This window comes from Gossypium hirsutum, chromosome A10 (assembly GCF_007990345.1).
Source record: "Gossypium hirsutum isolate 1008001.06 chromosome A10, Gossypium_hirsutum_v2.1, whole genome shotgun sequence".
Lineage (NCBI taxonomy): Eukaryota > Viridiplantae > Streptophyta > Magnoliopsida > Malvales > Malvaceae > Gossypium > Gossypium hirsutum.
In genome coordinates this window covers 98,541,308-98,554,246 of record NC_053433.1, presented here as the reverse complement: position 1 = coordinate 98,554,246, position 12,939 = coordinate 98,541,308, and positions in this window count along the sequence as shown.

The following is a 12,939-nucleotide window of genomic DNA, read 5'->3' as shown; positions in this document are numbered from 1 at the left end:
GAGGCTCAAATTTGGAAGTTATAACTATTTCAATATTAGGGACTAAATTGAATAAAATGTAAAACTTGAGGGAATATTTGATAGATTAAATTTAAATTATACATAACTATAGTAGGTTGTCAATTGATGTTTGGAATTGATAATTTAATTGAATTATGATATAGATCAAGATTTAAACCAATCGGAGGATATTCGCGGAAGAGGAAAAATTATGATTAGTCATTGACTCCTTATTGGTTGTTGTTTTTGCCAAGTAAGTTCATATGGCGTAATTATGCTTTGATTTTTATGTATCTTATATTGTGAGAATGTATATCAGTTTTAGTGAACTTTGAATTGTTTACAATTTAGTATTAAAAGGTGAGAACGGATTAAATTGAAATGGAATAAACATGAACTCACATGATGGGAATTACCTCGATGAAACTTTGTAAATTTATCGTACACATGGTTACAAGTTTTTTTTCGATGATTTTGAGATCCAACATATGTTGGGGACTCGAAGGTAAATGTGACATAGGTTTAGCTAGGACTAGTAACCAAATGTCGTTTTAAAAGTTTAGCCTAGACCGATAACCTTACATGTATATACAGCCTTATCCAGGCTATTTGATGTAACGATAAAAGGTTTAGCCCGGACTGGTAACCTAACCCAAATGGATATAACTAGCTCGGAAGAGCAGTAAATGTGATTAGTACCAGTGTATTTGAGTTCTTTTACGATGTTTCATCAGGTAATTTACAAGATTTGAAATGTGAAATTGAATAACATGATATGTGCTTAATGATCAAAGGTAGTAAAATGGAAGACTTAATAACAAGTTTAAGTATACTTATGTGATTGAAATGTAGATGAGTTGGATTTCAAAGATATAAAATGTTATACTTAGCTCTTGATATGTTATATGATTGAATATGAATCAGGCTCACCTGGTTGTGGTTGTGTTTTAATATGTTAGGTAAATTTGATTATTCACATTAGTTTAACATATGTACTTGTTATATAAGGTAAGTTGATTGTTTATATACATATAAGCTTACTAAGCATTAGTAATCCTTATCTCGTTGCTTTCTTTCCTTTTTCTGTGGATTTTTTACTTGCGAAACGTGTTGATCGGATTTATGAGGAGTTCACACTATCCATCTCCTGATTCAGTAGACTTTTGATCATTTGAACTTGGTTATATGTGGCATGTACTTAGAAGTGTCAAGTTGTTTGTAATGTTAAGCATGTTTTGAGACATAGTTGATTATGAACACTTATAGTAATTCCAAATTGCTCATGTTCATAAGTTGGATGCTATTTTACTTACATATATGGATTGGAAATCAAAATAAGTAAAGTATGCATGAACTAGTTTATTCTATGAATGGTATGAATGGTATAAATAGGTTGTATAGTTTGTAAGGATGCATATGACATATGACTTGGTTGGTTTGTAAATGTTTAATTGTAACTTTGATTGATAGGTGAAGTTATCATGTATAGAAATATGGTATAATATACTTTGTTATGTTTTACTTAGGTAAAGGTATAATAGTTGATGATTTTATAGGTTGTTAAGCTTTAGCAAAGTGTTCAATTGATGTGTAATGATTTGAATGATCTTGTGAAAGGTTAAATGGATGCTTTGATACATATTTTGATTGATCTTATATAGGTTTTGGTGTGCAATTATACACTAAGTGAGTAAAATATTTGGTTTAGCATGAAATTGGTATCTAATGGCCAAAATTTACCAAAAACAAGTTCCTCATCCCGACGTTGGTCTTCCTTCGTTAGAACGTCGACCAATAGTTTGTGACATCCCAATGACAAGTGGTTCGATGTCGTAATTATGCACTATAAAAAGGCTTTGCCTCAGAGTCTATTACGTTGTAATTATGTAGTTTCTTTAGGGTCCGAAGCTGAGACAGTGAACTTTTAGGATCAAAATTAGTGTCTCTGTTGTAAAGATTTTTCTTTAAATAAATTGGTAATACAATCTGATTTTAAAATAAGGAGATCAAAGCTTGTACTAACTTGGTTCAATTATGATGTCTTATACCTGAATTCGACGAACAGGTCGGATAAGGGGTGTTACAAATTTAGTGGTATTAGAACACGATTTAATTGGTCTTCTAGACCTAGGAATTTGAAAATGTACCCCTTAGGTGCATGATGTTCGATCTGGCTAAGTCTTTCGAGTCCTTATTTTATTCAGTTGTTATGCATTGAGTGTGTAAATATAATGGCCAAAATTGACAAGCAGAAATGAGAATAAAAGCAGATGAATAGGGAGAAATACATTAAGTAAGAATGAGTGGATACATTGATTGAAAAGTACAAGTGCTAAAGAAAAGAACATTTTATTAAAGAAGAGATACAATAAAGGTAAAATATCATTATCTGTCTAGGGAGTTGTCGCCTTAAGGGAGTCTTTGTCTCTTTTCACCTAAGTCTTTTGAAAGGAATAGAGACGGTCATGCTTGATTTTCAAAAATGAGGAAGTCGTCAGATTTCTTCCATCATTCTCCTTTTCAGAGCTGGAGGAGGAGTCGAACTGGAGGACAACATTAGTAAGCCTCTGAATAGAATTGTGGGGTTCACATCAAAAGAATCCATAATAACGGGAAACTTAGCCACAAAATCAAAACTAGGCGAGGTAGACCCTTGTGTTAGTTTTGGATGGAGATTAGACGAAAAGGATGAGAAAGGTACACTTGGGCACCAAACTTGGTATTAATTGTATACTCCTCAAGGTTGAGGAAACTTCCCATCTTGCAAGTGCACTTTTTCACTAAGGAATAGCTCCTACCAACCCATTTTCTTTTGTAAACCCACATAGGGTTTGAGTTTAAGCCTCTAAACGTGGATGGCATAAGTTGGCCCCAACCTTAGTGGACAAACTTGTATGAATCTAGGGAGTTGTACGTGTTGTTTTCTGCCATAATAGGTGCATTTTTTAGTGTAACCCGTTTAGCTTTGCTTTCACTTTGAAGGGCAGTCAAGGATTTTTTTCCCATCCTGTCGATAATGGAAAGAAGTCACCATGATTGTTAAAAAAGGGAGATGAATCCCTGACAGGAAAGAGATAGAAAGATGGGTAATGCTGGTGTGGTCTTCCCATAATGTTACAAAAGAAGCCACAATAAGCGGGGTCCAAGTGAAGAATAGAGAGGTTGAGGTAATGAACTTCCCTTACAAGTGCACAACGAACCCATGCAAAAGGTTTGGTTAAGATATGCTAGATTCCACCAAATAAACAAATGGAACCTAACCATACATGTCCTTCAATTATATATTCCAAATCGTCCACACTAACAATCTATCATTCATCTCTAAAAGGTGATTTTAGTAAGTAACCAAATATAACACTTGGGCTAAGAGTCAAGTTGGTAATTTTTCTTACATCTCCCCCTCCTGAAGCCTAGGTATTGTATACACCCAAAAAAACCGCCTTGAATACTAGAAGAAAAGCACCAATACATAGAAAAATTAAGTGAATACCTAAAATTATGGTAATTTTATTTCTATCTTTCCATACATAACCAAAAGATGGAAAAGATTCTTCAAGAGTTTAATGTCTCAGAAGTGCATGATAAATCTCAAGTGATAAAATGTATCCTCCAAGGGAAGATGAAGTAGTTACTAGCATCACCTAGACGACCTTTTCCTTGATCTATGCTGAGAACAAAAGTAGGGTGAAGAAAATGGATTTCCCAGAGTAGTAGGTGAACTACCATATGGTATTTGGTGAGTGAATTTAGCTTCCTTGTGGTAGGAAATGAGTTGACCTATTAAATAGGCAGGGTTGGCGTATACACGAATCTAGGAATCACAGGATTATCTGTCAAAATTAGAAATGAGAAGATGTTAGTTAGGCGGTGGTTGCTTCAGGGCAATCACCAAGTTGAGAGTGAAGAAAAGTTATGAGTTAGAGCATGTCGAACATTAGCATAGTTAGATACCCACCAATTAGTCAACATCTATAATTCGTAAAGTGTTGAATGGATCCACAAATTGGACGGAGCAAGAATAACATGAAGGTACAAAAAGGGAACCAAGATGAAGGCTTTGGTAAGAATGAAAGGTGATTAAAATTACGCGAACCCTACGGGGATAAGAATAAAGAAGAGTTTGTCTAAGATCGCCTCTACAGAAGAGCGTGAAAGGAAATTTTAAGGATGAAAATGTTTTTTAGGGTGGGAGAGTTGTCACACTCGATTTTCAGTAAACCTAAAAATCAGGAACAATTTGGGGGTTCAATTAAAAGAGACGGTAAGGTAGTAGAATATAATAAAAAATTAGAGAAATATAAAGGCTGGTTTGGACATAGTTTAGATCCAAATCTAGTTTAGGTAGTTAGAACCATTAGGTCCTTTAGTGGAGGACAAAATGATTTTTAATAAGTGGATATTATATGGTTAAGGACCATGCAGAAGGGCTATAAATAACTAAGGAGTGACTACCGAGAGAGAATTCACCTCTATTCTGGATCATTTTTCTTCTCATGTTCATCTTCTTGGTCGTTTCAAGAAAGAGATAGCTACGAGAAGCTCTATGTAACAACCCGTTTGTAGTCAAATCAGAATAGTAGTTTTGGAACCACAAATCTGAGGTCAAAATATTTATTTTATTATTATTTTAATGTCTAAACTATGAAAATATTTTGGTTAGTCAATTTGATAAAAAGGATTAAATCGCGTAAAGCATAAAACTTGCGTTCTATTAGTTAAAGGTATCTAATAGCTGTAGATTATTAAAGTGGAGGTCCTTATGTGGTAAATATACCATTTTTAGTGTTAGTGGACTTTTATGGACATGTATTAAGTGTTTTAATGGTTTAATGTTAAGGTTAATTTGGTAATTGTTAAATACATGTTAATTAAATAAAACAAACAAAAATTAAATGCTTTCATCTTCATCTTTTGCTAAAATTGAAGAGAAGAAAAAGCCATTTTCTAGGGTTTGAAGTTTTAGTCAGTTGCTATTGTAAGTCTGTTTTTGTCCTATTTTTACTGATTTCTATGTTTTTGAGATCGTTGCAACTAGGTCTAACTAGCCCAGGGACTAATTTGTAACATTTTTAAAGATTTTGAATGTTTCCATTGATGAATAAACATGTATTTTGAAGTTTCTTGATAGATTATGAATGTTTGTTGATAGATATGCAAGTTTTGTTAAGTGATTTTTAATGAAAATACAAATTAAGGGCTAAATTGTGAAATGTGTAAATTTAGGGGTTAAAATGTGAAATAAATAAAAATTTTGGGCTGCTATAAGCATGATAAATATTCGGCTAGGCTTGGGTTGTGATAAAATTGAATGAATTTTGTTTTACGAGCCTAGGGACTAAATTGTAAAATTGTTAAAATATTAGGGGAAAAAGTGTAAATGTGCTTTAACAAGTGTTTTGGATTAAATTGAATAGACAAATAATTTAATAAGCTGAATTTGATATTATATAGATCAAGAAAAGTGAAATACGGACTTAGATCGGGGAAAGAACAAAGTTTCGAATTAGTTGACCCATGTTGTCGTTTTTATGTCCGAGGTAAGTTTGTATGTAATAACCATTGATATAATTATGTTTTAAATGCTTTGATATTGTATAAATTTTGAATTTGACTCTACGGATACGTTTGAATATGATTCGGCATTGAAACTCTCGGTTGAACCTTAGGAATAGATTAGGATACTAGTGACTTGTCATTAGGGAATACATTTATTTGGCTACGAGCCATGATATTAGAACTTCGGGTGTGAGTTACTTTGATTTGGCTTCGGGCCATGATATTGGCACTTCAGGTGCGAGCTTCATTGATTTGGCTACGGGCCATGATATTAGCACTTCGGGTGCGAGATTTATTGAATTGGCTTCGAGCCATGATATTGGCACTTAGTGTGCGAGACTCTTAAGTATCCGACCTCTATTCCGAATGGTTCAACGGGTGTATTGAAGATGTGAATTGGTGAAAAATAGATACGTATCAGTATAGGTATGTACAGGAAACTATTTCAGCAATGAATCAAAGGAAGTTGTAAGCTTATGATCAATTATGTGGTTAAATTCCATGTTAACTTGGTGTTTAATGTTTTGATGCAATTTGAGTTACTTATTGAAAATGTAAATGAACGGCAAAATTTGCTTATTTATTTCATATTATTTTTTCGTGTTTTATAATGATTTCTAAGCTAGCTTAGATTTGGGGATCGTCGGAGACTTCATCACACTATCAAGCTATTAATTTGGTAGTTTTAAGCTTATGTTTTGGTTATATGGCATGTATAGGGTTTTGGTCATTTTGGTTATGAGTTAATAAAGATTTTGGCCATTAGAATTGGCTTGTAAATGTTTATGTTTTGACTTGTAAATATAGCCATGAGAGTTGGCTTAATTTGGTTGTTTTGATTATGTATAAATATGTGCGTATATGTTTTGTCTTGTGAGTTTATGGATGGATATATAATGCTTGGTAATTATAAAGGTTAGGATGTTAAGTGGTTGATTTTAGAGTAGTTATGTGCTTGTGGTTTTGATGCAAAATGATGCAGGTTTAGAAGTGTATAATTAGTTGATTTATAAATGTGAATTGGTATAAATGGTATAGCATGTATTTGTGATTTGTGTGCATGGAGAATGAGAGAATAGAATGTGCATGAGGTATGGCTGACTTGGTTGATTAAAATTCCTTTTTATGTTATTTTTGGGTGCCATTTGGGTTAACATAGGTGTGCACAAGTTTGGGTGGCAAAATGGCTTGGTAAATAGCCTATTTTTGTCCACACGGGCAGAGACACGGGCGTGTGTCTCAGTCGTGTGTGACACACGGTCAGATACACGACCGTGTGTCCCCTGGTGTTGAAATTAAAACCAAGTCAGTATGCTTTACACGGCTTCACACACGAGCGTGCGACAGGTTTGGCACGGCCTAGCACACGGCCTGGCACACAGGCTGTATGGCCATTTTTAGGGCACACAGGCTAGTCACACAGACGTGTGTGTTGGCCGTGTGACCCAAGTCAGAGAGTTACACGGGGTCAGACATAGGCTGGGACATGGCCATGTGCTCCAAATTTGAATGTCCATACGGCTTATGACACAAGTGTGTCTGTTGGTTGTGTGAGACACATAATCGGGCCACACGGGCGTGTGTCCCCTATTTTTAAGAAAATTTCTTAAGTGTCAAAAAAGGTTTCCAAAGTTATCAGTTTAGTCCCGAACCGCTCCCAATGCATGTTTAGGGCCTTGTAGGCTCGTACTAGGGATGAAATGTTTGGTTGTGAATGAATTGAGTATGAATTGAATAAATGTATGAGAAATGTATGTTTGAATGTGTTATAAGTCCGGTAATACTCTGTAACCCTATTCCGGCGTTGAATACAAGTGAGGGGTGTTTCACTCTGCACGAGACAGTGATTGAAAGGCAGAGTTGGAAAAAAAAGAGGATTCAGTAAGCTAGTAAGGTTCTTAATCCTTTGGCATACATAAAAATTTAGAAACAAAATTAAATGTTCTAGAACCATTTATGGGGTTTTGCATGTTTCTGGAAAACTAAAGTTTAAGCCGAGAATAATTACTTTAACTTATGATTTTGGTTGTCATGCTTAGCTATTAGGAGATGAAAACTCTAGCATTCGAAGAAGGCTAAGCTGTGGAGGTGAAGAAACATAAGGTGAGGTTATGGACTCCATTCCTGGAATGCTAAGTACATTTCTGATCAAATAGGTACATGTGTATCCGCCACTTTAGTTCAGTATGCTTGAATTAACTTTGATTCCATGGTACTTCATCTATGAAATGCATGAGTTGCATGTTTACAGTGGTAGTATGGAAAAAAGGAATTAACGATGGGTTAGATGAAGTTAGGAATGGGAAAAAAGGGTGTTCTGTTAAATACCACCACAGGGTGTTGTTGTAAGCAAACCTTGATGAGCGAAGGTCTAGGACTTGTGAAGCGGACACTGAGATGTTCAAGAGTCAAGGTTATGAATGGTGTACTAGAGGAATGGGTGGAGGTATAGGGACATTGGAATTCCATTTTGATTCAGCCATTCGGGATGGCTGGGAGCAAGCCGTGATGTGCGAAGCTCCAGGCTTTACGGAGGATGACATTTTAGTGTTTGAGCATTAAGGTAGTTATGAGATGGATTGACGACGACCATTTTAAGGTTCCATAGAGAAACATTGCGACAACGAAAATGTGCTTCGAGGTGACATCTTAAAGAGGTTTAAGGAGTAGGATCATAGCTCAGCTATGGAAACCAGTATAGTCTGCTAGGACAGTAAACATGGAGTAGCCCACCAAGAAAGTAAACATGAGGATTAAAAGTTGTAAGATCATAGCTCGGCTATGGCAACCAAAAGAGTCCACTAGGACATTAAATATAGGATATATTGATTAAGATCATAGCTCAGCTATGACAGCTTCTGGAGTCCACCGAGACAATAAACACGAGTGGACAACTAGGACGATAATACTGAGGAATTCGACAAATAAGAAAAAAAGGTTAGAAGAAAAAAAAGTATGGACACACAATAGATAGCCAACGGGTCAACAGAATCCATCAATGAATAGAAAATGTAATAGAAGTGAGAGAAGACTACTAGAATAGTAGTCATGAAAGCTAATAGGGCATGTGGATGGTGACCCAACAAGAATTAAACACGGTAGATTACACACCAATAGTGATTGGTGTACAGGAAAATGGAAGAAGGTTTAACCGAGGATCGCTGATAAGGATCTGCCATTAAGAATCTTTAGAGGGTGCTCATGGAACCCAGTATGCTGGTGGTTGATCGAGAGTATGCTGGTTAGCCCATAAAGAAAGGAGGGGTTAGTTAGAACCCAATGTTAGAGAGAGTCTCCAAAAAGGTAAACATCGAGTCATAGATTTGTCTGTCAAAACCATTCTTTTTTGAGGAGAAACTATTGAGGAAATATTAGTCTAATAGCTAGTTCCGTGGGAAACAGTTGTTGTGAAATATGCCTATATTGTAGTAAACATGTAACTATTTTCCGTGTATTTGAATGATGAATAAATATATAAAGTTTATTTCACATTTCACTGTTATATATTTTGTGTTTCTGTCTTTCATGTTTCGCATACATAGAAAAATTGTGACAAGCAAATATTAGCTCATTGATTGTCTAAGTTCAAACTAATGATAAGTGGCACTGTAAAAATGTTTACATTGTGAGAAGGACTATGGTATCTACAATTCCAATTGGGGAGATGACTAGTTCTAGCTATCGAAACAGTTGACTCCACGGGTAAAGACATAAATGTATTAATTGGAAGAATGATACGTTGGATTGGACCCAAGATGACTTAATTTTGAATCCGTTTGTGAATTAATTCACTTGTGATGTTCATGGTGTGATTTACCTGAATCCTGAGGTAGTCACTGACCATGCGTATGTAACTCATGTGCTTTGACATAAGTGGAAGCTTATACTTTAAAGTTAATCGAACCACATAGTCGGTATGTTGGGTACATGACTTATGCATGTCATGGCTTTACTAGAAACAACGGGATTCATAGCTCGGTTAAAGTGTTAACGATATCATCTCATTGACATTGTGTGGATTGAAAAATATGAAATGTGGCCACGAGTTGCTTGTTCTTGAACAAGCAATTTATCACAGTCATTTGTTGACAGTGATCATATTAATCATTAAGAAGACATAATAATGACAATGAGATTAAATATGATTGTATTGAGTGAACGCATTTAACTCAAAGAAATCAAAGATATCATATAAAGGTAACACACACATGACGAGATTATTGGAGAAAGCAGTTGGATGAATTATTTTCATAAAGAGTATACAATAAGAAGTTTTCAATCATGGTACTTCTTGTGGACTGACTCCATGATTAAGTAATTGTGAATTATCTAAATGATGCTTCTGGACATAATTGCAATTACTAGAGCCTAATTGTATATGTCTTCGGTAGATCAACAAAAGCTTGATCCGACTGCATTTGAATCAAAATAAAATTCTACAACTTTGGAAATAATTTAACTGGGTTGATTTATTCGATGTGGAATTATATTAGGCAGTCGTGAGAATTGTTCAACTAAAGAATTTGATTAAAGAATTTTCTTGAAAAAATAATTTGAAAAATCTAAGTGATTTTTGAGAAAACTAATTTTCATTAAATAAAATAAAATAAATCAAATTAATATAATACTTTTGGAAATTAGTTTTCAAGTTAAACAATTGGTCCAATGGGTAATAGAACTTGAAAATTGGACCTGAGATTGAAAATTGGGTTCGAAAACCCAAAACCGAGATCGAGACCCAAAAATGGTCAAATCAAGCATGGTATGTGAAATCGAGTTAATGGTCTAATCGGTGGCAAGATCTAATCTGTTGGGCCATCACTGGCCTGGATCAAACCGGTAATAGCCAACCAGCTCGGGGTACAGTGAGGGTGTCGCACCTGCAATGGCACCGCTAGACACAACAGCACTGGTGGCTGTGACAGCAACATTTCAGTGGCCAACAGATGATCCTTCGGTTGTTGTGTAGTGGAGGAATCACATTCCTCCTAGGATTCTACTGAACAATTTGATTTTAGAATAACTATTCCAAAAATAATATTATTTTAATATATTTAATATTAAATTTAATGTAACACTTATTGTGGAAACCATTTTTTTGAAAACAAATGGTCGACTTTTATTTGAAAACAAAAAAAATGGGAGTCGCCACCAATCTTTTTTATAAGGTGTGATCGGGTCACCTTGTGATTGATCATTTTAATAAAACGTTTTGATTTACTAAAATAACAATTTTGGTCTACGAAATTCGAGAAAACAAGTTCGGGAGTCTATTACGCACGAGGAAGGATTAGCACCCTCAAAATGCCCAAAATTGGTACCTAATTGATTAATTAATGTCTTAACGTCGAAAGTCAAAAATTTGAAAAGAATTTAGAATACGATCCCTTTTTTATTAATTTAAAAAAACGCTTGAATTAAAATGAAACGAACATCAAAGGCCCACTTTTCCTGCGATAACAATATGCCACATCCCGTAAGTTAGGATGCGACATTTGAGTCCTCGAGTTAGGTTTGCCTTTAATTTATATTTAAGACTTAGGTATTTTAAATTTAGGAGGATGTTCGGTCGTTTAGATTTAACAAGAAAATCGAAACCCCGCAAGTTAGGGTACGACTTCTCGAATTTCTAAAAAACGAAACATTGCCTTACTTTTAAATTTTTGAATAATAGCGATAACAAAACCGAAACGATACGTGCTATTTAGTTGAAATATAACAAAATGACATGTTATGGATAAAGGAAAAAGAATTAAACGCAACCTTTGAAGTGGTTTTAATGAAATATGATGGAATGATAATATACAACATGGAGTAATAATTTACGAATAAAATGTTACAATAATGAATCACAATGACATGAAAATAGAAATAAATGAATTATAATACACATAATGGCAATAATCATAACACACGTTATTTTAATATCAATATTAACAATCTAAGAAAACAAAACAAAACAATATATAAAACCATTTGAAGTAAATAACATATAAAAAGTTTGAAATGAATAATATATGGGAAATTTTTTAAAAAATAAATAATACAAAAAAAGGGTTCAAAATAAACAATATGAAAAAAAGATTAACATAAATAAAATACCAAATAGTTCGAAGTAAAAAATCTAAGGCAATTTAAAATAAATAATATATAAAGCATTTTTTTAATGAAATAATATGTAAAAAAATATAAAATAAATAATATATATGAAACAGTTTTAAAATAAAATAATGTATAAAGTATTCCAAAATAAAAAATAAAAATAAAAATAAAAATAAAAATAAAAATAAAAATAAAAATAAAAACAGAATAAAAATGCAACCTTTTAATGTGCTGATTGCTTCTTTTTTGATTTCAAATCTATCTATGAGTGTAAAAAATTACATTGTGTTTTTGGTGGCTTTTATAGCTGAAAAATACAAGCTTTTTCTACTATTTTTTTGTTTTGCCTCTGTGTATTGTGCATTTTTGTTGTCCTGTTTGTAGGTACGAGCAAGGACGTGGAGCGTGTACGGAGGTGACGTGGGTTGCGGCGCTAGAGGCCGTACATGGGGGAGCGGCGCACCTAGAGCTAGGGTTCCAATTTTCCTGAAAAAAGTTTGAGTGTCTAGGGCTAGTTTGGTTTTGGGCCATATTGGGCCATTAAAAAAATTGGGTTGTAATTGGACATTTCATTATTTTTTGTTTTTTTGTAGTTCTGTATGGGCCCTGGCAGATTTGGGCTTGTACAGCTGCCCGTCTTTGCTCATTGTCGTGTAACGGGAATGAAGTAAAGACCTTTAAGAAGGACCAATCTTGTCTGGTCTCCAAATTTCGACTTTTTTGGTGCTCCTCTTCTTCAAGTAGCCTCGTTCCAACCCATTGCAACTTTAGGGTATAGGAATTGTCGCTTCAATCTACTCCACTGCAACTTCATCGAGATAAGATCTGTTGCTTTAATCTGCTCCACTGTAACTTCATGGAGATAAGATTTGCCATAATAATTTCAACTCGTCCCACTGCAACTTCAGGGGTATAGGATTCGTAACCTGTAGCTTAAATATGTTCCGCTGCAACTTCAAGGAAATAAGATCTGCTATCTTTAACCTACTCCACTATAACTTCAGGGAGATAAGGATAATGGCTTTAATCTGCTCCACTGCAACTTTAGGGAGACTAGATTCTCCATGGTAGATTTGATCCGACCTACTGCAACTTTAGAGGTATATGATTTATGGTTTCTTTGATCTGTTACACCATTTTCTTGGAACATGACCTTAGAATCCATTTCATAGGTCTGTTTATGCCAAGTCATTGGGATGTCATGATCGGAATGAATCAAATGCTTCTATTTGGATGTGTACGAATGATATTTGCATGAATGCAGAATATCATTTTTTGAGA